General features: G+C 46.5%; 1 long non-coding RNA gene across 1 annotated transcript in view; it reads left to right on the top strand.

Annotated features, from left to right (window-relative positions):
* The first annotated feature begins 1489 nt into the window (after nt 1-1489).
* The window catches only part of LOC141201385 (uncharacterized), a 36136-nt gene continuing 11117 nt past the window's right edge, over nt 1490-26508 (top strand). Inside the window, exon 1 of the long non-coding RNA XR_012272936.1 lies at nt 1490-2059. This is a non-coding gene — a long non-coding RNA (uncharacterized lncRNA). The remainder of the gene's footprint in view (nt 2060-26508) is intronic.

The raw sequence follows: 26508 nt of genomic DNA, 5'->3' as shown, positions 1-26508 counted from the left end.
GTACAGAGGTAACTAGATCAGAGTTGCTGTACTGAGATTCCTAGTTTGTGTGCACCGTACTCTGTATAAGGACGTCCTCTGTACGGTAACTTCAATTTAGATGTCTCAGTACAGAGGTGACTAGATCAGAGTTGCTGTAGTGAGACTCATAGTTTGTGTGCACCGTACTGTGTATAAGGACGTCCTCTGTACAGTAACCTCAATCTAGTTGTCTCAGTACAGAGGTAAGTAGATCAGAGTTGCTGTATTGAGATTCATAGTTTGTGTGCACCGTACTGTGTATAAGGACGTCCTCTGTACAGTAACTTCAGTCTAGATGTCTCAGTACAGAGGTGACTAGATCAGAGTTGCTGTACTGAGATTCATAGTTTGTGTGCACCGTACTGTGTATAAGGACGTCCTCTGTACAGTAACTTCAGTCTAGTTGTCTCAGTACAGAGGTAACTAGATCAGAGTTGCTGTACTGATATTCATAGTTTGTGTGCACTGTACTGTGTATAAGGACGTCCTCTGTACAGTAACTTCAGTCTAGTTGTCTCAGTACAGAGGTAACTAGATCAGAGTTGCTGTAGTGAGATTCATAGTTTGTGTGCACCGTACTGTGTATAAGGACGTCCTCTGTACAGTAACTTCAGTCTAGATGTCTCAGTACAGAGGTAACTAGATCAGAGTTGCTGTACTGAGATTCATAGTTTGTGTGCACTGTCCTGTGTATAAGGACGTCCTCTGTACAGTAACCTCAATCTAGATGTCTCAGTACAGAGGTGATTAGATCAGAGTTGCTGTACTGAGATTCATAGTTTGTGTGCACCGTACTGTGTATAAGGACGTCCTCTGTACAGTAACTTCAGTCTAGATGTCTCAGTACAGAGGTAACTAGATCAGAGTTGCTGTACTGAGATTCATAGTTTGTGTGCACTGTCCTGTGTATAAGGACGTCCTCTGTACAGTAACCTCAATCTAGATGTCTCAGTACAGAGGTGATTAGATCAGAGTTGCTGTACTGAGATTCATAGTTTGTGTGCACCGTACTGTGTATAAGGACGTCCTCTGTACAGTAACTTCAGTCTAGTTGTCTCAGTACAGAGGTAACTAGATCAGAGTTGCTGTACTGATATTCATAGTTTGTGTGCACTGTACTGTGTATAAGGACGTCCTCTGTACAGTAACTTCAGTCTAGTTGTCTCAGTACAGAGGTGACTAGATCAGAGTTGCTGTAGTGAGATTCATAGTTTGTGTGCACTGTACTGTGTATAAGGACGTCCTCTGTACAGTAACTTTGTTAAATGGTTATTTATGGAAATTCATTTGGAATGTTAATTAATAATCGATAATCATTTTTCTTAAATTTGAGTTCTATACAAGGATTGCATCAGCCATCGTGTCTAGTTGACATGCGCTATTTGTGTGTGTATTTTTGGTTCACTACCATATGTAGAACAGGTGTCCATACGACTGGCTATAAAAGCCCATGGTACAGAAAGGGGGGGGCTCTCTTGTTCTGCCCACCCCACAAGAAGAATCTTCATGCTGAGAAACAGATGACATGTAGGCCTGGACACGTGCTGGACAAAGACATGATTTACCAGCCAGGATCCAAGGAAAGATGGGTGAATCTCAACAATTAAGCTAATTATGGACAATTACTTTATAACTAATTATTATATGTACCTGCTGCAATCTGATTCTTTTTAATGGACAATCCAAGAATAAATAGATACATTTTTTTATAAGAATATCGTGATATTGATACTTTGAGAAGTCCTCAGTAGAAAAAATAATACAGAGAAGAGTATTATTTTACAATGGTGAGCCAGCCAGCCCTGTTTTTTCCTTTTTTTAAATTAAGTAAGTGAATTTCTTCCCGTGAACAAGGGGGGAAGTCCTGACGAGCTGAACAGCTGTTGTTCACGTGTCAGTAAATTCACTAATTTGTCACGAGAAGCAGAAAGGAGCCTACAGACTGAGGACTAACGGGAAGCAGAGGTACTAACAAGGAACAGAATCAGACGAACTGAAGACAGGACGTGCTGATAAAGAAAAGCTAAGGAATCTTAAGGTAAGCAAAATATGGATATAATTTCTTCTTTTGCTAAACAAAGTAATATTAATTTTCAAATTAATGTAGGAAATGACTTAGACGTTTTGTGGCTCAGTTTATACAAAGAATGTGAATTGCAGAATTTACAGTTAACTTCTAAATTGGTAAATAGAGACAAACAGAAATTGAGAAATATTCTACATTTGGTAGATTTTTTTCATAGTCTTGTGTCAGAGATTTTTAAGCAGAAAAATAGTGCAGAAGTGTCAGATGGTGATACTGATTCTGACTGTAATGTGGAAAATGAACAAGAAGTGAGACACGTGTCTGTAACTGAAGGTGACCTTGGGTCTGACCAAGAGACGGACATACAGAAACCTGACATGGGAGGAGACATGACTGACATACGAGAAACCGACATACTAGGTGATGTGGGAGGAGACGTGAGTGACGTAGGAGGAGCGGACGTACAAGAGCCACTAAAAATATCAGAGAATTCAGGAATTACCCAGGCTCAACTGCAAATTAAAATGAGGAAAAATTTGCTGAAATTATACAAAATCATGCCAAAATATGATGTCAAAATCCATGCCTGTAGAAATTCAGAGACATTTGAGAGCTTTTCTGATAAGTTTGATCTAACCAATGAGGAGAGGAATCAATTATTTAAAATATGGATTCCTGTGACATTGTCCAGATGTTACTCTCCTAATGGATGGGAAAAATGATTCGGACAGGTTAAGATATTTGATTTATTGTGTCACAAAGGATTTTCCCAACATAGAAGATTTGCAGAAACTAAGGATTGGTAGGAAGGAATGTACATATACATTCATGTCCATATTTGAACGGTTGTACAAAGCTCTCATCAAAAATGGAAAAGTACAACAAATGGTAACAACTTTTGTACAAAAATTCAAATTCCTAGATCCAGTATCTAGAGTTATAGCGTCACAAAAAGAATCCCTATTCAAATGTGCGCAGTTGCTGGATTCTGTTAGAAAACATGAGAATCGTGCAAAGAAAAGAAATCAAGTTAAATTTATAAAACCAGGAAAGGTAAAATCTTACCAAAAGCCAATATCAACCTCTTCTAGACTGAGTCATCCCCATAGTGAACTCTATCAAATACGCAGGAGATTTCATATCTGTTATAAGCCATATCAGCCAGGGCAAAGGTCCATCTCTTCACAGAAAGAGTTAAAAATCCAAAGCTGTGATTTCTCCCTGGAAAGGAAAATGGCCGAAATAGATGGACAGAGACAGGTGAGACGACCAGGTGAGAGTGACGTCAGGGAATGTGGACAGAAGGACAGGCAGTTCTCTGAGGTTTTGAAGGATAGAAAAATGTCTTTCCTAAATAGGACGTTCCTGGAGATATTTGAGAGAGACAGAAGATTTGGTTTAGGGAGTGGCTAAGGAAAAACTGTAATTATAATGTAGCATAGAAGTGTTACAATGTCTCAATATTTATTTATAATCTTATACAGTAAAATTGTAGTTACATAGTTTCTAATAGTTCATATATATATATGACGCGCCCCTGGGCCTGCTGTGTCGCGCAGCGTCTCGCGCACGGGGGCTTACCCGGAACCGGATCAGATGAGGGTTGTAGTCTCCGAGTGGCGGGGACCCGATCCGTGCCCAGGGAGTCAACTCAGTGTGTGGTAGTCTTGATAGATGTTATTTGAGTGTCGACTACGCCACCCGTTGATTTGCAGCTATGGAGCTGCCGCTGCAGGGCAGACCGCTGAGGCCGGTGTAGAATTGTGCAGCGTGATAGTATAACTCAGAGACGGTGCGGTGTAATTCAGGGTCTTTACTGGTAACAACGATAGACCCTCCCGGAGTACTTGCTAGCGAACGGGGCCTGGTCAGTCCTTGAGCAGATGGGATCTCCCCTGGCCAGGCGGAGTTGTAGGCCTCCCAAACTGACTGTACTCTTCTGGCTACCTTGCTAGAAGCGGATATAAGTAGCCCACGTCCCTGAGTGTACCGTGTGGTGCTCACCCGTATGGCCGGTGACTCGGGGCCTTCTAATGGCTTCCGCTCCACGATGGCGGCGCTGGTCCCACGCGTGTGACCGTGCCTTCGGGTTTCTGGGCCTGAGGACCTGAAATCCCCTGCCGGTCGGCTTCTGCTGCTGGGTAAGAGTTAGTCCCCACAGCCTCAGACGCCGGGTCCGGTAAGAAAGCTTCTCAGTCAGGGCGAGCTCTGCAGCTGCCAGCCCTTGACTTGTAGTAGTATTGCTCCCACTGAGCTTCTGCTGTTTCTTCCTGTGACTGTTTCTTGTCTCTACTCTCCTTGACTGACTAACTCTGCTTCAGCCCCGGGTTTATATAGGGGAAGGTCTTCCCCTCCCAAGACTGGGCAGGAGGTGTGGCATGCACAGGATCCCTGACCAAAGGACCTCCCACCTGCTCTCAGACATAACATTACATTACTGTGGGAAACCAGACCCCTGGGGTGCCACATTCCCCCCTAGTGAAATTTAGTACTCAGGGACTAAACATATTTTAGAAAAACATAACAAGATATAACAACAATAATAGTACAATAAGAAGAAACACATAAAGGTGGTCACGGCATGTCCGTAACCGGGTGTAGTATTTGAAGAAAAGCAAGGTGTCCATTTCACCAAAACAGGGAGACGTAACCAGGTAGGGGTTTGTCCTGCCCCGAGTCCTTAACAGTCTTTAGTCCGTCCTGGGTTATGCTCCAACTATGTACAAAGGATTCCCGGTAAATCCACCAAGGACTCCTACAAATAACTAGAAACACAAAATTATACACAAGCAACAATACACAGGTAAACATAAATAAAACAATTTATACACTTCAAATCCTCCAACGTGCGGGTAACTGGCCTCTAGTGGCCCTAGTGGACCTACGGAGCTGACTGTCTAGCCCTGAACTACAGGGTGTAGGAGCTGTCAAGGGTAAACTGGGCAGCTGTCTACCGGCTCTTTGGCTCACTAGGGATATGGCAGGCTCACTGCAAGCAGAGGGTTGATCCTCCTGGTCTGCGGGTGTGGGGTCTTCTGCCTCCTGGACCGGCTGTTCTTCCAGCTCTACCTGTTGCTCCGTAGGTGCTTGGGATGCTGGTTGGAGGAAGGTGAGTACGGGTACCACAACTGCACCATTGACTTGAGTCCAAGACCGAGGGAAGTCCCCGAGCACAGTACTAACCATATCTTCCCTTTCCTCTACGGGTCGATGGTCTTCTTGTTCCTCTTCAGGGTTCCTCAGTTGTTCGGGACACTTCTTCAGGTGGTCCCGGGATACAATGGCTGTAGTTTCCCCTCCGTCTTTACTGATGGTACAAACCTTCGACTTCTCGTGGCTTGAGGGCAGTACGGTGTACGGGTCCTTCTCCCACTGGTCGTCCAACTTGTGGAGCCGTCTCTTCCTCTTCAAGACCTGCTCTCCGGGTACCAGGGGAACAGCGGGAGCATACTGGTTGTAAGTTTTCTCTTGTCTTTCCCTAGCCTGACAGAGACTTCGCTCCACGCTCTCCTGTACTCTCCGGTACTGCTGCTGCCTCTCTGTGTCCCAGTCTGCTTCTGGTGAAGTGTCCTCGGGTGTCAGGACTCCCATTTCCAGGTCAACAGGTAACTTACCAGGTCTTGCCCTCATTAGGTAAGCCGGGGTACAGTTGGTGGAACCTACCGGGATGTGGTTGTATAGGTCCACCAGATCGGGCAGCTTCTCAGGCCACAGACTGCGTTCTTCCAGGGGCAACGTTTTCAGAAGATCCATTACCACCTGGTTCATTTTCTCACAAAGTCCATTAGTTTGCGGATGATAGGGTGTCGTCCTTATCTTCCGGCAGCCATACAGAGTGCAGAATTCTTGGAAGACCTCCGCTTCAAAGGCAGGTCCCTGGTCTGTCAACACTTGGTCCGGGTACCCGTGTGGACGGCAGAAATGCTGCTGGAAGGCTCTCGCTGCTGTTCGAGCTGTTAAGTCCTTGACGGGGACGACAACCAAGAACCGGGAGTAGTGATCCACGATGGTTAGTGCGTAGACGTAGCCACTTCTGCTTGGGGTCAGTTTTACATGATCCAAGGCTACCAGTTCCAACGGCTGCCGGGTGACGATGGACTGCAGGGGAGTCTTCTGGCTGGCACGATCCTTCCTTCTTAGGTTGCACGGGCCACAGTCTCTGCACCACTTCTCAATGGTTCCCCTCATGCCTACCCAGTGGAATCGCTCGCGCAGCAGGAACTCCAGCTTCTTCCACCCGAAGTGTCCAGCTCCGTCGTGGTATGCCTCCATCACCATGGCTGCATCTCTTCGTGGCACCACTACTTGCCAGAGTAGTTCATGCGTCCGGGAGTTAACCATTCTGCGGCACAACTTCCCCTTGTAAAGGAACAGTCGACTCCTCTCTGCCCATAGTTGTTTGGCTTCCTCCGGAGCGTCTGGTTCAAGGCAAGCCTCCGGGCGAGTCAGCATCTCCTTCACCAGTCGGACGGCAGGGTCGCTGTCTTGCGTTTCCGCCCAGTTGTAGTGAGGTAAGGGGTTCAACGTAGCAGCCTGCTTACTCCTTACCCGGTGGGAGTACTGGATAGTCCCATGATGGTGGAACGCAGGGAGTTCAACTTCTTCCAGTCCCTCCGGATCTTCTCCTTCGTCCGGCAGGTTGGGCATCCTGGACAGGGCGTCCGCGTTGGTATTGGAGCGTCCGGCCCGGTATTTGATTGTGAACTCGTAGTTGGACAGACGGGCCATCCACCTCTGCTCCAGGGCACCGAGTCTTGCCGTGTCCAGGTGTGTCAACGGGTTGTTATCCGTGTACACGGTGAACCGGGAAGAAGCGAGGTAATGCTTAAAGCGCTCGGTGACTGCCCATACTACGGCCAGGAACTCTAGCTTAAATGAGCTGTAATTCTCGGGATTCCTTTCGGTGGGTCGCAGCTTTCGGCTGGCGTAGGCGATTACTCGTTCCTTCCCCTGCTGGATCTGGGACAGTACGGCTCCTAGCCCGATGTTACTGGCGTCGGTGTAGAGGATAAAGGGCTGGCTATAATCCGGGTACGCCAGGATTTCGTCCCCCGTGAGGGCCATCTTCAGCTGGCGGAAGGACTCTTCTTCCAGCTCCTCCCATTTGAAGGGCGGCTTCTGGTTCTTGGCCTTCCGGGACTGGCCTATCAGGAGGTCCTGCATAGGTGCTGCCTTTTTGGTGAAACCGGGAATAAACCTTCGGTAGTAGCCTACCAACCCGAGGAACTGCCGCACTTCTTTTACGCTGGAGGGGCTTGGCCATTCCTTAATTGCGGTGATCTTATCAGGGTCGGGAGCCACTCCGTCAGCGCTCACCACGTGTCCCAGGTACTGCACCTTTGGTTTCAGGAGGTGACACTTGGAGGGTTTCACCTTTAGGCCGTAACTCGCCAGAGCTTCGAACACTTCCGCCAGGTGTTTCAGGTGGTCCTCATACGTCTTGGAATATACGATGACATCGTCCAGGTACAACAGGACCGTCTCGAAGTTTCTGTGGCCCAGACAACACTCCATTAGTCGTTGGAAGGTTCCTGGTGCGTTGCAGAGTCCGAACGGCATGCAGGTGAACTCGCTAAGTCCCATCGGGGTGGTGAATGCGGTCTTCTCCCGGTCCGCCTCTGCTACAGGAACCTGCCAGTACCCGCTAGTGAGATCCAAGGTAGAGAAGAAGTTAGCAGATCTTAAAGCAGCCAATGACTCCTCTATCCTTGGTAAGGGGTACGCATCCTTGTGTGTGATACGGTTGATTTTCCGGTAATCTACACACATCCTCATGGTGTTGTCTTTTTTTCTGACTAAGACTAGTGGAGCTGCCCAGGGGCTACAGCTATCCCTGATCACCCCAGCCTCCTTCATGTCTCTAAGCATCCCCTTGGCGTGTTGGTAGTGTGCAGGGGGTACGGGTCGATACCTCTCTTTTATGGGAGGATGGTCTCCCGTGGGGATGTGGTGTTCTACCCCCTTGACTCGCCCGAAGTCTAACGGGTGTTTACTAAACACTCTCTCGTACTCTTGAACCACCCGATAGACTCCCTGTTTCTGATGTGAGGGAGTGGAGTCAGTACCCAAATGTAGTTGCTGACACCAGTCCTCCTTTGTTTTCTTAGAGCCGTTACCTTCCTCCGGGTGAGATGGAGGCAAGGGTTCCACAGATTGTATAGCATTTTGGTTAATGGTATATAATTTGGCTAGCGTGGCATACCGGGGCAGGTACACTTCCCTCTTCCCGATATTGATTATGCGAACGGGCACCCTCCCATGGCGTACATTAACCACCCCCCGTGCTGTCAAGATGGTGGGCCTACTGTCTGAGTAAACTGGTTCTACCATTGCCTGGTAATCTCTACCTCTCAGACCAATAGCTGCCCGGCACCAAATCATCATTTCACTTTTTGGGGGCATGACAATAGGAAAAGGGTCACACATTCTTACGCTACCAATCTCACCGCCGGAGAGTTCCACCTGTTGCCGTCGCATCAGTGCCCGGATCTCTTTCTGGAGCACCTGCTGCTCGCCGGAGCTGGCGTTCTTGGCAACCTGCTGTAAAAGGAAAATCACCTCTGCAAGACAATTTTCAATTACATTAGTTCCTAGAGTTATTTTTGGGTGACTCTCATGTTTGTCAATATCTACAATGATCAGTCCCTGTGCTGCCAGTTCGACTCTACCGATTTTGATGGTCACCTCTTTAAATCCGATCTGTGGCACGGGCTGGCCATTGCTGGCGATGATACTCAAGTCGTCGTCAAGGTAGCGGGTAATATCCGAGTCATTCCAGTACTGCTTAAAGAGCACGTACGGGATGGTGGTGACCTGTGACCCGGTGTCCAGTAGGGCACTCATAGGGATGCCATCCAGTACCACAGGCAAGACTGGACGTCCTCCCACATATCTGTCGCACCAGTTCGATGGGCCTGGTGATCTTTTTCCTGGGGGTTGGCCCTCTACCCCAGGTTGTGCCCGTTTAAAGAACAGTACCTTGCCATATGTCCGGGTTGATTGCAGCGGCGGCAGATGGGTCGTCCGTCTTCGCTGTATCGGTCACTGGGTCTTCCTCTGGCCGGTGGGGTCCTCCTTGGTCGACGCCACGGGATGTCCTCCGGTCCGGATGCCAGCTGGATCTTCCCTGGGGTGGAAACCTGTAAAGACTGCACAGTTCGGGTTAGCGCAGCAACGCTCTTAGCTAGCTCTTGGACCTGATGGTGTAGGTCTGGAGCCGGGTCATTGTCCAAAGCCTGCGCATCAGCTCCCACAGGCCCTGCCGACAAGGGCGCCGCCTCCTGGTGGTAAGTGATAGCTGGGCGCCTGTGGGTCACAACGCCACCCGGTGCCGGTTCTCGGAGCACCCGGATGGCTCTGTCCTTGAACTGTGCAAAGCCCAGATGGGGATCCTGTAAGGCCATCGCCCGCAACTGGGTTCGGTGGGCATTACAATATAGTCCCTCTATAAATTGTTCGGTCAACAGCCTGTCCTCGTTTCCCACTCCATCAGGGTCGGTCTGCTTAATGGCCCTCAGGGCCTCTTGTAGGTTTAGTGCATAGTCCCTTATACTCTCATGCGCTCGCTGCTTGCACCCGTAGAATCTAAGCTTAATCTCGGCTGAGGTGCGGGTATCAAAGGTATCCTTCAGACGGGTTAGTATCCCTGCGACAGTCTTCCTCCCAGGTGGCCAGGATTTTACTTCCCTTTTGGCTGCCCCGGTTAGTTGGGCCACCAGGATGCTCACTTTTTGCTCTTCTGTGAGGGGGTACACCTGGAAGAGGCTATCCAGCTTTTCTCTAAAGTCATGCAGGGTATGTGACTCCCCTGAGTACTGGGGTAGCCAAGCTGCTCCCGGGATATAGGGCATGGTGAAGGGCATAACTGCAGCAGCGGTGGCGCTGGCGGGGGTTGAGGCAATGAAGCTCTCCTCCGCATCCGACATCTTCCTCCCCCCTAGTGGACCGTGGCCTACCTTGCGATGATCCTGTTCCGTAGGCCGCGGCTCCGCAGTAGATCGTCAGGGTTGAGGACCTTCCGTCGCGCTCCGGTGACGTCGGCGTCTGCTGGGCTCCTTCCAGGACCTTACGCAACGTCCGGACGTGAGGCGGGGCTTCAGTTCTCGCGCGCTTTCGGAGTCCACGCCCCTCTTCTTCCCGCGCAGCGTCCTCAAGATGGCGTCCAACGGCGGGAAAACTCCACGGATGGCGGGAAGAAGGCTGAAGATGGCGCCGGATGGCGGGAATCTTCACAGATGGCGGGAAGAAGGCTGAAAATGGCGCCGGATGGCGGGAATCTTCACCGATGGCGGGAAAACTTCACGGATGGTAAGTTTTAAAAGTCTCTTTTTCAGGCACGCAGTACCCGGTGGTTGCGGGCACGAAATCCTGCCGACTACGCCAAAGTTGACGTGCCCCTGGGCCTGCTGTGTCGCACAGCGTCTCGCGCACGGGGGCTTACCCGGAACCGGATCAGATGAGGGTTGTAGTCTCCGAGTGGCGGGGACCCGATCCGTGCCCAGGGAGTCAACTCAGTGTGTGGCAGTCTTGATAGATGTTATTTGAGTGTCGACTACGCCACCCGTTGATTTGCAGCTATGGAGCTGCCGCTGCAGGGCAGACCACTGAGGCCGGTGTAGAATTGTGCAGCGTGATAGTATAACCCCCAACGGGAGGGGTATGGCCTCAGGGCAGCCGACGTGGAAGATGAGGGTAGCAGGAACCACTCAGAGACGGTGCGGTGTAATTCAGGGTCTTTACTGGTAACAACGATAGACCCTCCCGGAGTACTTGCTAGCGAACGGGGCCTGGTCAGTCCTTGAGCAGATGGGATCTCCCCTGGCCAGGCGGAGTTGTAGGCCTCCCAAACTGACTGTACTCTTCTCGCTACCTTGCTAGAAGCGGATATAAGTAGCCCACGTCCCTGAGTGTACCGTGTGGTGCTCACCCGTATGGCCGGTGACTCGGGGCCTTCTAATGGCTTCCGCTCCACGATGGCGGCGCTGGTCCCACGCGTGTGACCGTGCCTTCGGGTTTCTGGGCCTGAGGACCTGAAATCCCCTGCCGGTCGGCTTCTGCTGCTGGGTAAGAGTTAGTCCCCACAGCCTCAGACGCCGGGTCCGGTAAGAAAGCTTCTCAGTCAGGGCGAGCTCTGCAGCTGCCAGCCCTTGACTTGTAGTAGTATTGCTCCCACTGAGCTTCTGCTGTTTCTTCCTGTGACTGTTTCTTGTCTCTACTCTCCTTGACTGACTAACCCTGCTTCAGCCCCGGGTTTATATAGAGGAAGGTCTTCCCCTCCCAAGACTGGGCAGGAGGTGTGGCACAGGATCCCTGACCAAAGGACCTCCCACCTGCTCTCAGACATAACATTACATTACTGTGGGAAACCAGACCCCTGGGGTGCCACATATATATATATATATATATATATATATATATATATATATATATATATATATATATATATATATATATATATATATATATATATATATATATATATATATATATATATATATATATATATATATATATATATATATACATACATACACTTGTCTAAGTAGAGATTGTGTATAATTGTATTTATATATATATTTATAAAAAATATATATATATTAATTAATAAATTAGAACTTCATATATAAATTTAAGTAGCAATATTTTGAATTACATTAGAACCAACCAATATATGTATAAGATATTTAAATAATTCTGTTTCTGTATGAATTTGATATTTAATTTTATTTTCTTATATTTCCTTAGAGGTTTCATTCCAAAGCAGGATTTGCTCAAACAACTCTAAAATGGATTTATTTCTTTATTCACACAGGAAGTTGAAAAATTGCATGATTTTATGTGTATAACATTTTAAAATAATAACAATATAACTAGTTGGATTATTATTAGTGTTGAGCCACCCCCGTAGTGTTCGAGTTCGGTTCGGTTCGTCGAACACCCGTGTGTTCGTCGAACTGTTCGTCGAACTGTTCGTCGAACACCGTTAAAACCAATGGCAGGCAAACAAAAACACATAGAAACACATAGAAAACACCTTCAAAGGTGTCCAAAAGCTGACAAACTGCTCAGAAGACACAACTAACACATGGAAAAGTGACAAGTACATATAGTCATGCGAAAAGAAAAGAGGTGGAGGAGTAAAAGGAGGGGGAGACACAGATATAGGCATGTCATGCCCTTCTAAAATCCAAAAAGTGAGAAGCCGACACGTTCAGTCCGCTCCTGCCCGTGCCACCTCCGTGTCGCCGGGTTTGTGCCAGAGCCGCGGTGAACCCTGACGGCCAGCCCCCCTCTCCCAATACTGGTGCCTGTCCGCTGGTGGGTCGAGCGAGCCCCCCTGTGGTGGAGGCAGCTCTAAGCTTTTTAATTTAAATTGTCTCTCTAATTTGAATGAATACACTTTAAATCCATTTACAAGGATCTATTGGAGGGCAAGTCTCATGCCAGCAGCCGCGTAATTCCAGCTCCAGTAGCGTCCACTAAAGCTGCTGCAGTTAAAAAGCTTTTATAAGGATCGAGCTCGGCTGTCCACCGCAAGGCATCCTACTGCCAGTCCCAGCCCCTATGCCTTGGGGTGCCTCCTGATGCTCTTCACTGAGTATCCCGTGGTCCCGAAGCATTTCCTTTGAAAAAATTAAGTGTCCAAACTACAGGTGGTGTAGCTTGCTTAACAGCCGGGATAATCCGCTGACTAGCAGACACTGCTACTAGGCACAAAGTATTTCCTGGGCGAGATGCAGTTAAAAATTTGTAATTAGATACTCTCGTTGGATGCTGAGAAAGCATTCCATAGAGTCTCCTGGCACGCCATATATGATTCTCTTAAAAAGCTTGGGGTAGGGGTCTAGGGGACCCTTTTATAGCCAAAATCACGGCCCTGTATCGCAATACGTCACCTAGGCTGAAGATAAATGGAACTGTAGCACCCTGAGGGCTCGGTTGCTACAGAGGTATTGCACCTCACCCAGAGGTGTTGTAGCACCCTGAGGACTCGGCTGCTACAGGGGTATTACACCTCAAGCCAGAGGTGTGGTATTCCACTCCCGGGTAAGGATGGAGTGTGGAACTGAGCTCAGTAGGCTGCATGCACTACATACATCCCATTTCCGGGGGACAGATCGACGGTACTCCCACAAGTTTATGTGCAGGTACGATAGTGTCTGTCCCTGGCTGGAGTGGGAGGGGGGTGGAACATCCCAGTAGTGTAGGGGCAGATAGGGGGAGCAGTCTGGGTAAAGCTAGGAGCTCATTGGGTGCTGGTCACCTGAGCTCACACATAGAGGGAGTATATAAGGTGGGAACCATCTTAGATCAGGGTCAGACAGGCAGACAGCTACTAGTCAGTCTGTTGTAGAGGGTCAAGCAGTCCTGAAAGAAGAGAGAGAGGAGTTAGAAGGACCCAGAGGGGAAGAAGAGGGAACCCCAAGAGCCCAAATACAAGCAACAGGGTGAAGGGTTGGCACAAGGGTACCGGATCCCAAGCTGGTGGAGGGCACTAATCCTCAGCCAGAGACCGGAGGTTGTGGGCAGGATCTGCCACGACCCCCCACTAAATCCACCAGGAAGGCAGACCAAGTATAGGGTCAGGGAACCCAGAGGAGGTGTACCCACCAAGAGACCCGAGGGAGCCGGACATAGGTGGATCCCTGGTGGGGAAGGCCAGAGAAAAGGAACGTCAGAAAGGGAGCTCAGGATCACGCTCCAGAATTACCTGGGGGTTGGCCGAGTCCAGGACCTGGTGGACGCAGCACGGCTCGGGCGGTCACTCAAGGCCGGAGTGACCAGAACAACAGCAGTAAGTAAACACCCTGAACTGCACAGCCCGACTCTGAGTCTTAATACCATCCTCACTGCACCACCACAACCACCACCCTCTACAACTGACCCCCTGAGGCTATACCCCTCCCGTTGGGGGTTATACCACCAGAAGCTGCACACACACCACCAGCCTCAGCGGACCCTGCTGCAGCGGCGGCCGTATTAACCGCAAATCAACGGGTGGCGTAGTCGACACGAAAGAACATCCAGCAACATCTGTAGGACTGCCACACACTGAGCTTGACACCCTGGGCACGGACCGGGTCACCGCCACTCGGAGACTACGACCCCCATCTGATCCGGCTCCGGGTATCCCCCAAACAACACTGGCCCAGGGGGCGCGTCAGTGTGATATCTCACTCTCAGGTAAGGATGTAGTGTGGATCAGGACCCGACACCTGCATGCATTACACCACATTGCCGTGGGGCAGGGCGACCAATATGCCCCTGAGATGGGCACGACAGTCCCTGTCCCTGGCTGGAGTGGGGGGAGGGAACACTGAGGAAGGGGAACCCTGTAGTGCAGGAGCAGGGAGGAAGCAGTTCCTGGGTGCATTGAGAAGGGAGTATAAAAGGTGGGCACCATCTTAATTCAGTGCAGAGAAGTCTGAGCAGAAGTGGCAGGGAGCAGGGGCTCTGCATGAGCTCTGCTCCGGAGGCGGGCCTAGTAACAGAGGCCCAGGCCTGGAAGAGGGAGAAGGAAGGAAGAGGAGCGGAGAAGGCTCCAGGAACGAGGAACGAAGGGATCCCAAGGGTGCGGACGGGCGAGTCGCCACCGCACGCCCGAATCCACCTGCGTGGAGGGGTCAGGCCAAAGGGGGAGACCGGTCCCCGAAACTAGTGGAGGCAGGAAACGACCCTCAGCTAGAAACAGGAGGCTGTGACATTTTATGTGGCGCAGCCCCTCGCTACACCCGCTAGGAAGGCACCACATAGGGTCAGGGAAACTGGCGCCAAGTTTACCAAGAGGAGGCCCGAGGCAGCCGGACAGAAGGGTTGGTAAGAAAGGCCAGACAAAGGACACACAAAGGGGGTCCTGTGAAGCGCTCCAAAGTTATCTGGGAGTTGTCTGAGCCCCTCACCTGGTGAGCACAGTACGACGTGGGCAGCCGTTACCTGCAGACGTGGTCTGGATAATAAGAACTGTGAGTAAAGGCCCTGGACTGCATCACTGACTCCGTGTCGTTACTGCTGCTGCCCTGCACCATCACCCCCATCCTCCGCATACACTGCCCTGAGGCTATACTCCTCCCGTGGGGAGTTATGCTACGCTCTGCTGCACCCACAACACCAGCCTCAGCGGTCTGCCCTGGAGCGGCGGTTCACTCTGACCGCAATCCACGGGTGGCGTAGTCGGACATTTAAACATCAAAACCACATAAATAGTTCCGCCACTGGTTTGACCGCCCTGAGCCACGGAACCGGGTCGCCGCCACGGAGACTACAACCACCAGCATCCACCAAAAAGGGTCCGGCTCCGGGTGTCCCAAGGCCCAGTGGGCGCGTCAGAACATTTTCATCACCTTTCACAATCACCAATGGGACAAGGCAGGGATGTCCTCTGTCCCCTCTCTTATACATCCTAGTGACGGAGCACCTGCTCTCATCAATTCGCCATAACCCCAATATTAGGTGGATTGAGGTGGGAGGCACCGAGTACAAGTGCTCTCTATTTGCTGATGATGTCCTAGTATATATCACTCAATCACATATATCCATCCATGCTGTTATGGCTGAAATAGATCACTTTGTTACATGGTCAAATTTTAAAATCAATGCAGCGAAGTCTGAGGCCCTCGATGTCTCCCTCCCCAAATCCATATAGGATTCCATCCAGTCCAACTTTCCCTTTGCCTGGCCCTCACAGGGTATCAAATACTTAGGAATTCCTATTCATAGAGACCTCTCCCATCTATGTTATCTTAATTTTGGGCCCTTTATTGAACAACTCCATACAGACCACGGTTGGCAAGTTAGAACTGTAAGATTCACTACGTGAACCACTGGTGTTTTGTGGAAAAGCACATGTACACTGTGTTCCAAATTATTATGCAAAAAGTGTTTAGGAGTGATAAGGGAAGAATTTGTTTGTTTGTCAGTTAAACTCATTGATGGTGATGTGTGTCAGGGCTCTTTATATCACTGTAAGCAATTGCAGACACCTGTGCTAATTAGTTTGGCAGGTGTGTCCAATGAAAGGCAAGACTACTTAAGAAGGCTGTCTCACATTATTAAGCAGCCTACATTTTCTGCCAAAATGGGAAAGAAAAAGGATGTGTCGGCTGCTGAGAAGCAACAAATTGTGGAGTGTTTAGGTCAAGGCATGACTACAATCAACATTGTGCGATGATCAGGATGAAGTGTCTTGGCAATCAAGAGGTATGTAGCTGATTCACAGTACACACGTGTGCGTGCTGATAAGGGCAAATTGAGGACTCTTTCCTACAGGCAATTACGTCAGGTTGAAAGAGCAGCGGCAAAAAAGCCTTGTCATAGCAGCAGACAAGTTTTTGAAGCTGCTGGTGCCTCCAACGTCCCCCGAACAACAAGATGCAGGGTCCTTCAGAGGTTTGCAGCTGTGCATACGCCATCCTGTCGACCTCCTCTATCCACTTCACACAAGCAGAAACGGCTCCAGTGGGCCAAACATTACATGAAGACTGATTTCAAAACTGTTTTGTTCACGGATGAGTACCGTGCAGCGCTCGATGGTCCAGATGGATGGAGTGGAGGATGGCTGGTTGATGGACACCCCACGCAAACATGGCTACAGCGCCAACAAGGAGGAGGTGGAGTAATGTTTTGGGCTGGAATCATGGGGAGAGAGATTGTCGGCCCCTTTAGGATCCCTGAAGGCGCTAAAGATGAACTCCATAATGTATGTGGATTTTCTCAAACAGCACTTCCTGCCATGGTTCAAGAAGAAGAACCGTGTATTTCACAGCAAGATCATTTTTTTGCATGATAATGCACCATCTCATGCTGCACATAAAACATCTGCATCTCTGGCTGATATGGGCATAAAAGGGGACAAACTTATGGTGTGACCCCCATGCTCCCCTGACCTCTACCCCATTCAGAACCTTTGGAGCATCATTAAAAGGAGTGTCTATGATGGCGGGAGGCAGTTCACATTTAAGCAACAGCTCTGGGAGGGTATTCTGTCCTCATGCAAAACAATTGAAGCAGAAACCATCCAAAACCTGACAAATTCAATGGACGAGAGAGTTCAGAAGCTCCTTTCGAACAAGGGGTCCTATGTGAAAATGTAACATCACCTAGAATAAAGTTTTGAGTTGAAAACTGTTTGATTTCAGTTTCTAACAACCTGCTAATGCTTATAATTTCAAAAATGACCATTTTTTTGGTCTTTATTAAAATGAAAAGGTTGATCGAAAAGTTTGGGGGATCTAAGAGTGTGGCAACCCAGTAGTCATGATTACTTCGAATTCTGACAATATGAGGGTCATGCTGCAGGTAGTGCAGCAAGAAGGCACTTATGTGTCTTGCGCATCTCGGAGCCCCAAAATTATTTTCCGGGCTAGATGCAGCTAAAAATTATTATTAATTTTAAATCTGGTGAAGCTTTAGTATAGATGGCCTAATAGGATCAGTGCTGCACACTGCTACAAAGCCCAAATTATTTTCCAGTCAAGATACAGATAAACATGATTAGTAATTTTAAATCTGGTGGAGCTTATTATAGATGACCTAATAGAATCAGTGCTGCACACTGCTACAAAGCCCAAATTATTTTCCAGCCAAGATACAGATAAACATGATTAGTAATTTGAAAGCTTAAAATGGTTGGTAGGGTGATTTTAACCAATCATCAAGCTTTTACTCTCCCCAGGATGACACAGGGGTAGAAAAGTCGTTTCGGATCCATGATTTGTTCATCTTTATGAACGTGAGTCTGTCTACATTATCAGTGGAGAGCCGCGTGCGCTTATCTGTCAGCACACCACCAGCAGCGCTGAACACACGTTCAGACAGAACGCTGGCTGCAGGGCATGACAAGATCTCCAAGGCGTAAGTGGCTAGCTCCGGCCATTTATCCAGATTGGAAGCCCAAAAAGAGCAAGGGTCCAGTGACACAGTCATGGCTTCAATGTTTACTTGGAGATACTCCTGTACCATCGTCTCTAGGCATTGACTATGTGTCAGACTTCTTGTCTCCTGTGGCCTTGCAAAGGATGGGCTAAAAAAGTGGTGAAATGATTCCGCAAAATTGATGTTACCAGCAGATACTGTGGTTCTGTTACGGTTTGAGTGCTGAACACTTGACGGTCCCACGGTTGGCAAGTTGGAACTGTGAGATTCACTACGTGCACCACTGGTATTTTGTGGAAAAGCACATGTAAGATTCTGCAACAGTCTCTGCTGATACTCCTGCATGCGTGCATCCCTTTCTATGGCAGGAATAATTTCTGCAAATTTACTTTTGTACCGGGGATCTAACAGTGTGGCAACCCAGTAGTCAGGATTATTTCTAATTCTCACAATTCGAGGGTCATGTTGCAGGTAGTGCAGCAAGAAGGCACTCATGTGTGTTGCGCATCCAGGAGCACCAAGTCCCTGTTGTGTTGGTGGCGAGGTAACAATCATGCTTCCTTCCTCTGTCCTCTCCCCCCAACCTCGCACAACAGAAATGTGATCAAGGTCTCCCTCATCTGATGAGTCTTCCATCAGTTCGTCCTCCACTTCTTCCTGGGCTCCTGCACCTTCCTCACTAGTTTGGCTGCTACCATGCGCCCTGGTAAAACCATCTCCCCCACCCTCACATGCCTGCCGCCTTGGTGCTGCCGACCGTCTGGACCTTGCAGATGTTAGCCCTTCCGCATACAACTCCTCCTCCTCTACTTCCTCCACCTCCTCTTGTGCCACCACCTGGCTCCGAATTCTGTTTAACATGTGCTCCAGCATGTAAATCACCGGAATAGTCATGCTGATAATGGCATCGTCAGCACTAAACATCTTCGTCGCCATTTCAAAACTGTGCAGAAGGGTGCATAGGTCCCTGATCTGAGACCACTCCTCCAGCGTGATTTGCCCCACCTCTGAATCTCGTTGGCCCAGGCTATACGTCAGAACGTATTGCACCAGGGCTTGTCGGTGCTGCCACAGTCGCTGCAACATGTGCAGAGTTGAATTCCACCGGGTAGGCACATCGCATTTTAGCCGGTGAAGTGGCAGGCCCAACGACTTCTGTAGAGATGTAAGTCGCTGAGCTGCGGGATGCGAACGGCGGAAGTGAGCACACAGCGACCGTGCCCTCTGCAGAAGGCCATCTAGTCTGGGATAGTGGGCTAAAAATTGCTGGACAACCAGGTTCAACACGTGAGCCATACAAGGCACGTGTGTGACATTGCCCCGGCGAAGGGCCGCACCCAGGTTTGCAGCATTGTCGCACACGGCCTTCCCTGGTTTCAGGTCCAGTGGAGACAACCATTCATGAAATTGGTTCTCCAGAGCTGACCACAACTCCTCAGCTGTGTGACTCACATTTCCCAGACATTTCAATGTAAAAACCGCCTGATGACGTTGAGCCCTACTGCCAGCATAGTAAGGAGGTGTGCAGGATCCCTTCTGCGCAGTTAGAAAGCTTGTGGCATGACCAGACAGGCTTTGAGTGCAGGTGGAAGACCGAGAGGAGGTTGAGGAGGCAGAAGCAGTGGAGGAACTTTGACATAAAGAGGATTGACGCACAACTCGTGGGGACGGCAAGACTTGGACAGCAGCCCCTTGTCCTGCTGTCACCATAGTTACCCAGTGCCCAGTCAGCGACATGTAACGCCCCTGTGCATGCCTACTCGTCCAAGTGTCTGTGGTGAAATGCACCCTGTCACACACAGAGTTTCTCAAAGAAGCGGTGATGTTGTGTGCGACATGCTGGTGGAGCGCAGGCACACCTTTCTTTGAGAAGTAGTGCCGACTGGGCATCTGGTACTGGGGCACTGCGACGGACATAAGGTCTCGAAAATCCTCTGTGTCCACCAGGCGGAAAGGCAGCATTTCTGTAGCCAAGAGCTTGCAGATGGTGAAATTCAACCTCTTAGCTTTCTCATGGCTAGGAGGAAATGGTCTTTTACTTGTCCACATCTGAGGGACCGAGGGCTGGCTATTGTGCTTAGACGGGGTTGATAAGGGTGTCCCCGGCAAACTGCCGGTCTGTGAGGAAGATGCAGGCGGACATGTTAGGTTGCCTTGATCCAAAGGTGGTGCTATCGATGTCGGACAGCGCTCAACACCAGCTGGTGTTACCACCTCCAAAGAAAATGATGACCTGCCAATCACGCTGGCTGTTGCGGGTAAAGAGGTGGCAGGTCTGCGCCCCAAAACAGGTGTGACTGCTGTCCCCCCAGTCACAGAGGATGAAGAGGCCGCAGATGCACAAGATATGGCAGACGGTGGTTGGCCCGGCCGGCTAGGCCGCATTGTAGCACACTGAGCTTCCCACTGCAACTTATGCTTCATGTCCATGTGCCGGTTCATGCATGAAGTACTCAAACTATGTATTTTTTGGCCTCTACTTAGCTTTTGCTGACAAATGTTACAGATAACACGAGTTGGGTCATCTTTATCGATCTGAAAAAATGCCCAGGCTATGCAAGGCTTAGCACCCATGCGACCTGAAGAGCCACCACGACTTGTGGTGAGAGGCAGAGTTGTGTTTGAGGATGCAGTTGTTGACGTGCTTCCAGTACTACGTCTCTGTCCAGGAAGGCGCAACCTGACCTCGTCGTCACTAGCATCTTCCTCCTCTGCTGACCTCATCTTTTGGCTGACTGTGGGTTGACAGTAAGTGGGATCTCCAACCTCATCATCATCACCCTGTGCGTTATCACACCCGTCGTCCTCAGAGCCAACCTGTTCCTGCCCTGACAAAAAACTAACGTTGTCGCTCCAATCAGGTATTTGAGTCTTATCATCGTCTTCCTCATTGTCTCCACCAACAGGAGTTACAGTTTGGGAATGAGGGTCTACATTATGGTCAGAACCTTCTGCGTCTGGTCCTGGATCCGACTCATAAAGATTCTGGGCATCAGTGCAGATCATTTCCTCGTCTGGATTCACAGAAGCGCTGGAGTCAACCTCTGAGTCCCAGGCTATAGTATGAGTAAACAGCTCTGCAGACTCAACCATCTGTTCTACCTCATACTCAGACGGGCAGCTGGAGATTTGGGAGCTGTGAGGAAGCAAGTGCGATTGGGGTGACACCTTTGAGGACTGGAGTATTTGTGATGTTGAAGTTGATGTGGAGGAGAGCCCACTTAAAGGAGCACTTGATATCCGTTGAAGCACCTGCTGTTTTTGTGCCTCATCTGGAATTTGTAGCGATTGGCGTGGCCGTAAGAAAGGGATCTTATCACATTGTCCGCTAAAAGAAGTAGACATTTTAGTTTGGCTGGAAGATGGTCTTTCTTCTGCAGATGTTACTGTTGCTTTAACACCTACCCCACGGACACAACCTTTTTTCCCCTTCCCAACACGCCTATTCCCCTTTCCACCAGCAGCAGGCCTTTTTCCACTCATTTTGGTGGTTAACTAATTCACAACTCTGGAGTTGTTTGCACAAAAAAACAATGGATGGGAACCGAGCAGAGCTGAGTGGCCAAACTGTGGTATTAGGCCAAAACTATTGGCTGGGTTAGATGCAGAAAAAAATTATATTCAGTTTGCAACCTGATGGAGGTCTGTATAGATGGATTAATAGAACAAGTCCCACACACAGCTACAAGCCCAATATTTTTTCAGAGGTAGATGCAGAAAAAAAATATATTCAGTTTGCAACCTGATGGAGGTCAGTATAGATGGACTAATAGAGAAAGTCCCACACACTGCTAGGAGGCCAAATATTTTTTCAGAGCTAGATGCAGACAAAAAATTATTTTGAATTTGCAACCTGATGGAGGTCAGTATAGGTGGACTAATAGAACAAGTCCCACACACTGCTAGAAGGCCAAATATTTTTTCAGAGCTAGATGCAGAAAAAAATTATATTCAGTTTGCAACCTGATGGAGGTCTGTATAGATGGATTAATAGAACATGTCCCACACACGGCTAGAAGCCCAAATATTTTTTCAGAGCTAGATGCAGATAAAAATTATTTTTAATTTGCAACCTGATGGAGGTCAGTATAGATGGACTAATAGAGAAAGTCCCACACACTGCTAGAAGGCCAAATATTTTTTCAGAGCTAGATGCAGAAAAAAATTATATTCAGTTTGCAACCTGATGGAGGTCAGTATAGATGGACTAATAGAGAAAGTCCCACACACTGCTAGAAGGCCACATATTTTTTCAGAGGTAGATGCAGAAAAAAATATATTCAGTTTGCAACCTGATGGAGGTCTGTATAGATGGATTAATAGAACAAGTCCCACACACAGCTAGAAGCCCAATATTTTTTCAGAGGTAGATGCAGAAAAAAATATATTCAGTTTGCAACCTGATGGAGGTCAGTATAGATGGACTAATACAACAAGTCCCACACACAGCTAGAAGCCCAATATTTTTTCAGAGGTAGATGCAGAAAAAAATATATTCAGTTTGCAACCTGATGGAGGTCTGTATAGATGGATTAATAGAACAAGTCCCACACACAGCTAGAAGCCCAATATTTTTTCAGAGGTAGATGCAGAAAAAAATATATTCAGTTTGCAACCTGATGGAGGTCAGTATAGATGGACTAATACAACAAGTCCCACACACAGCTAGAAGCCCAATATTTTTTCAGAGGTAGATGCAGAAAAAAATATATTCAGTTTGCAATCTGATGGAGGTCTGTATAGATGGATTAATAGAACAAGTCCCACACACAGCTAGAAGCCCAATATTTTTTCAGAGGTAGATGCAGAAAAAAATATATTCAGTTTGCAACCTGATGGAGGTCAGTATAGATGGACTAATACAACAAGTCCCACACACAGCTAGAAGCCCAATATTTTTTCAGAGCTAGATGCAGAAAAAAATATATTCAATTTGCAACCTGATGGAGGTCAGTATAGATGGATTAATAGAACAAGTCCCACACACAGCTAGAAGCCCAATATTTTTTCAGAGCTAGATGCAGAAAAAAATATATTCAATTTGCAACCTGATGGAGGTCAGTATAGATGGACTAATAGAATGATGCTATGCCCAAAAGATTTTACTTCACTAGGTGCAGTAAAAAAATTGGTATTCTATACACAGGTGGTATATCTTGCAACACAGATAGGCTACTCCACTGACTAACACACTCTGCAATAGGCCAAAAAGGATTAGCTTTGCTAGATTCAGCCAAATGCTGTGAAAAAAACTTGCACAGCACTGGCACAGACCTGCCTGGCAAAAACTGATAGGAACTGATGTAACCTAGTCCTGAAAAGGACTCCAATTACAATTAGTCTTTACTCCCACAATCTATCTATTTAAGAGCACAGACCTGCCTGATAAAAGTCGTAGGAAATGCTGTAACCTAGTCCTTAAAAGGACTGCAATCACAACTATTCCCTACTCCCAAGCTAGCTGTAGATTTGTGCGAAAATTGGCTTGAAATTAACAAGGCATAGCGCACACAGCAACAGCGGTGCCGTCTAACACGCAGCTGCAGCAGTGAGAAAATGGTGGCGACGGGGAAAATGGCTTGGTCTTATAGGGCAAGGACATGTGACATACACTGCCAATGACACATTCCCTTGCTTGTGTGAAAAAAAGCACTTCGCTCCGTGTGTGCGCTGATGATAGGCTGACAGATTGCACCTCCCCACTGTAAATGCGGGAAAGAGAAAAAAAAAAATGGAGATCTTCATTGTTCCTGCAGAGATCCATCCCCTGCCCCTCCCCCCACCCGCTGTACACTCAAACTGCGTATTAACATTAATTTTCATCATTACTGAGAAAAAATCCAGTTATGATTTTGGTGCACGAACAGTTATCGAACATAACCTCGAACAGCCAAATTTTTCTCAAATTGTTCGTGTTCGCCGACCGGCTCGAACACCGCCCAAAACAGCTCGAATTTGAGATTGGCGAACAGTTCGAGTAGAACAACGCTCATCTCTAATTATTATGTGTAGCACTTATGAATTAATATTTTCTGTGCATGAAGTGTTCGTTATAACAAGTAGCTTTACAGCATGACGTGTGACAGCTGCGGCCTTTGAACTTTGAGCTAATAGTATAGATCCCATTCATTCTATTTTCAGCTGATGTAACCTAAAACCTGGCAGCCAGTGAAAAAAGAATCTAAGTCAAGAGTTTTTTCAAGTGTCTGAAATTCCAGTGACTTACTCTCATATTATATAATATGTACTTGGGGAATATTCAAAGAAATATAAAGATATTCAATTTAACTGATAGTTTACAATGCGCATTAATAAATTGGGATACAATTTTGGGTTAAATATATATATATATATATATATATATATATATATATATATATATATATATATATATATATATATATATATATATATATATATATAAAACTTCATATGTGGAATGTTTGAGTTGAACAGATCTGTGAATGTCAGAGTGAAGGTGACAGATGAGTAAATCAGCAGCTGCTAAGTGTGATTGATGTGACAGAGGCCTCGTATGTTTGTATGTTTGGAAAAAAAAAAAATGTTTCTTTATGTGAAGGTACAAAAATATATTTAATTCTGAGGAAATTATAATACATAATTAGGTATTATCTACATATATATATTTCTATATTTCTTTAATAATTATTATTTCTTGATTTAACTAATAGTGGATAAGAGCAACCACACATCAAATGGTTTACAAAGCAAATTTACATTTAGAATAATTTTCCACATGATAATATTCTTGAATAACTATGATATTATTTTTAATGGTTACCTAAATAGGTACACACCTCTCTTTAGACAAATCTATGCTACTCATCGATATGAAATTTATGCAAAATATTTCTAGAAGAATAATTATTTTAATTTGGTTCTGATATATACATAAATTTTATAAAATAATATTTTTTGGTATTAAGGGGGAAAATGTGTTTTTGATCCTGATTACATAATCACTTTTGATCAATACTTATTTTCCACACATTTTAATAAAGGTAAAACAATAATAAGGTACAATGATATAATTAAGAAGGGTATTACATGCAAAGTTGCATAGTTTAATAATTTTTTGGTGATACAAGGTTATGACAAATATGAAATCATCCAGATAATGGAGATATAAGGGTATTTTTTATGGAGAATATAATTACTCTGCATTTGTCATTACAATTTAAAGGCCTTATTTTTATTTTTATTCTTATTTTTACTCTTAATTTTATTTTTCATTTTTAAAATTGTATTCTTACTTATTTTCTTATTTTTCCATTTTTCATTTTTAATTCTCAATTTTTGATTTTAATTCAGTTCAAGATTTCAATTGAGAAAACACATTAATATTTAATGGGGTAATGTCAAGTACAAGAATATTGCTTCATCAAATATAATGATATGAATTAATATAAGAAAAATGTTTACATTTTCTGAGTAAACACAACAATTCATTCATTTATTCATTCTTACATTCATATATTTATTCATTTTAGTTCAGCAGTATACATTCTTTGGTATTATTGGTTTAATAAAGATATAAACACTCGTTTCAAAACACACTGACACCTATGGGTTGGAAAAGGTAATTACCCCTATGACATAAAAATGTTCTATCATATGGAGAACTTGATTAATAATGAATTATTATCTATTATTGTTTATTATTCCAAACATAATTTATTTTAATGTTTTGATAATAATTAGATGGATATTATTGATTGCTATGGTACGCTGTGATATTATAGGTTAGGAAAGTTGCCAGATTTGGTATCAGATTAGGGAATGAAGACTTCAATCAAGACATCGCAATTATGAATTCTATCTTAATAAAGACTTTTCATATTTATAAATCAAAGAGACTCTCAAAAGTTACAAGAAGAAGCAACCGATATCCGGAAGTCTCAGAAGGTAACAGGTGTGAATGCTGAGTGATAATAGACTGTGTCAGATACAATTCACACCACTGATCACCGGGACGGCAGAGGACGATGATCCTATATGAACTGGGTTGTGCTCAAGTTTCATCACGTTCCAGTGGTTTCTTATCACCTGCAACGCTTCAATGAAAGCTGGTGAACAGGTAATACCTGGCATATGTGTCCTGTATATAAAGGACTGAGTACTGGTTATGGGGCTATATAAAGCAGGGAAGTGTCAAGTTAACCCTTGCTTTACTGACCAAAGACGTCACATCTGTTCCAAAAGTGACACGAGACCAGTGCGGACGACACGGAAGATTCCAGAATATCCAACGTAAGTCCAGGTGACATCACACAGATATTAAAGCTACATTTCATCCATGGACTTTGTTTTCTTATCATCTGACACACATGATCTTTCTAATAAAGAGCACAGTTTATAGACTGCACAATGATGAATACAATTATGGACTGTACAATATCTACACGCTATCATTTATTTCAAAGGAGTTTTCATCTAAAGACTGTGTTATAAAAGAACCAAGAAAAAGACGAGACGACGACCCGATGACATCAGACGATGACGATTGGACCCGCGATTGCTTCAATTTAGATATAGGGAAGTATAATTATACATATTAAATGAATATTAGT

This window comes from Phyllobates terribilis, unplaced genomic scaffold, assembly GCF_046119375.1.
Source record: "Phyllobates terribilis strain yellow unplaced genomic scaffold, ASM4611937v1 Scaffold_110__1_contigs__length_5578470, whole genome shotgun sequence".
NCBI classification, from domain to species: Eukaryota; Metazoa; Chordata; class Amphibia; order Anura; family Dendrobatidae; genus Phyllobates; species Phyllobates terribilis.
Note: the sequence above shows the minus strand (reverse complement) of the source record. Positions and strands in the feature narration are given on the sequence as shown.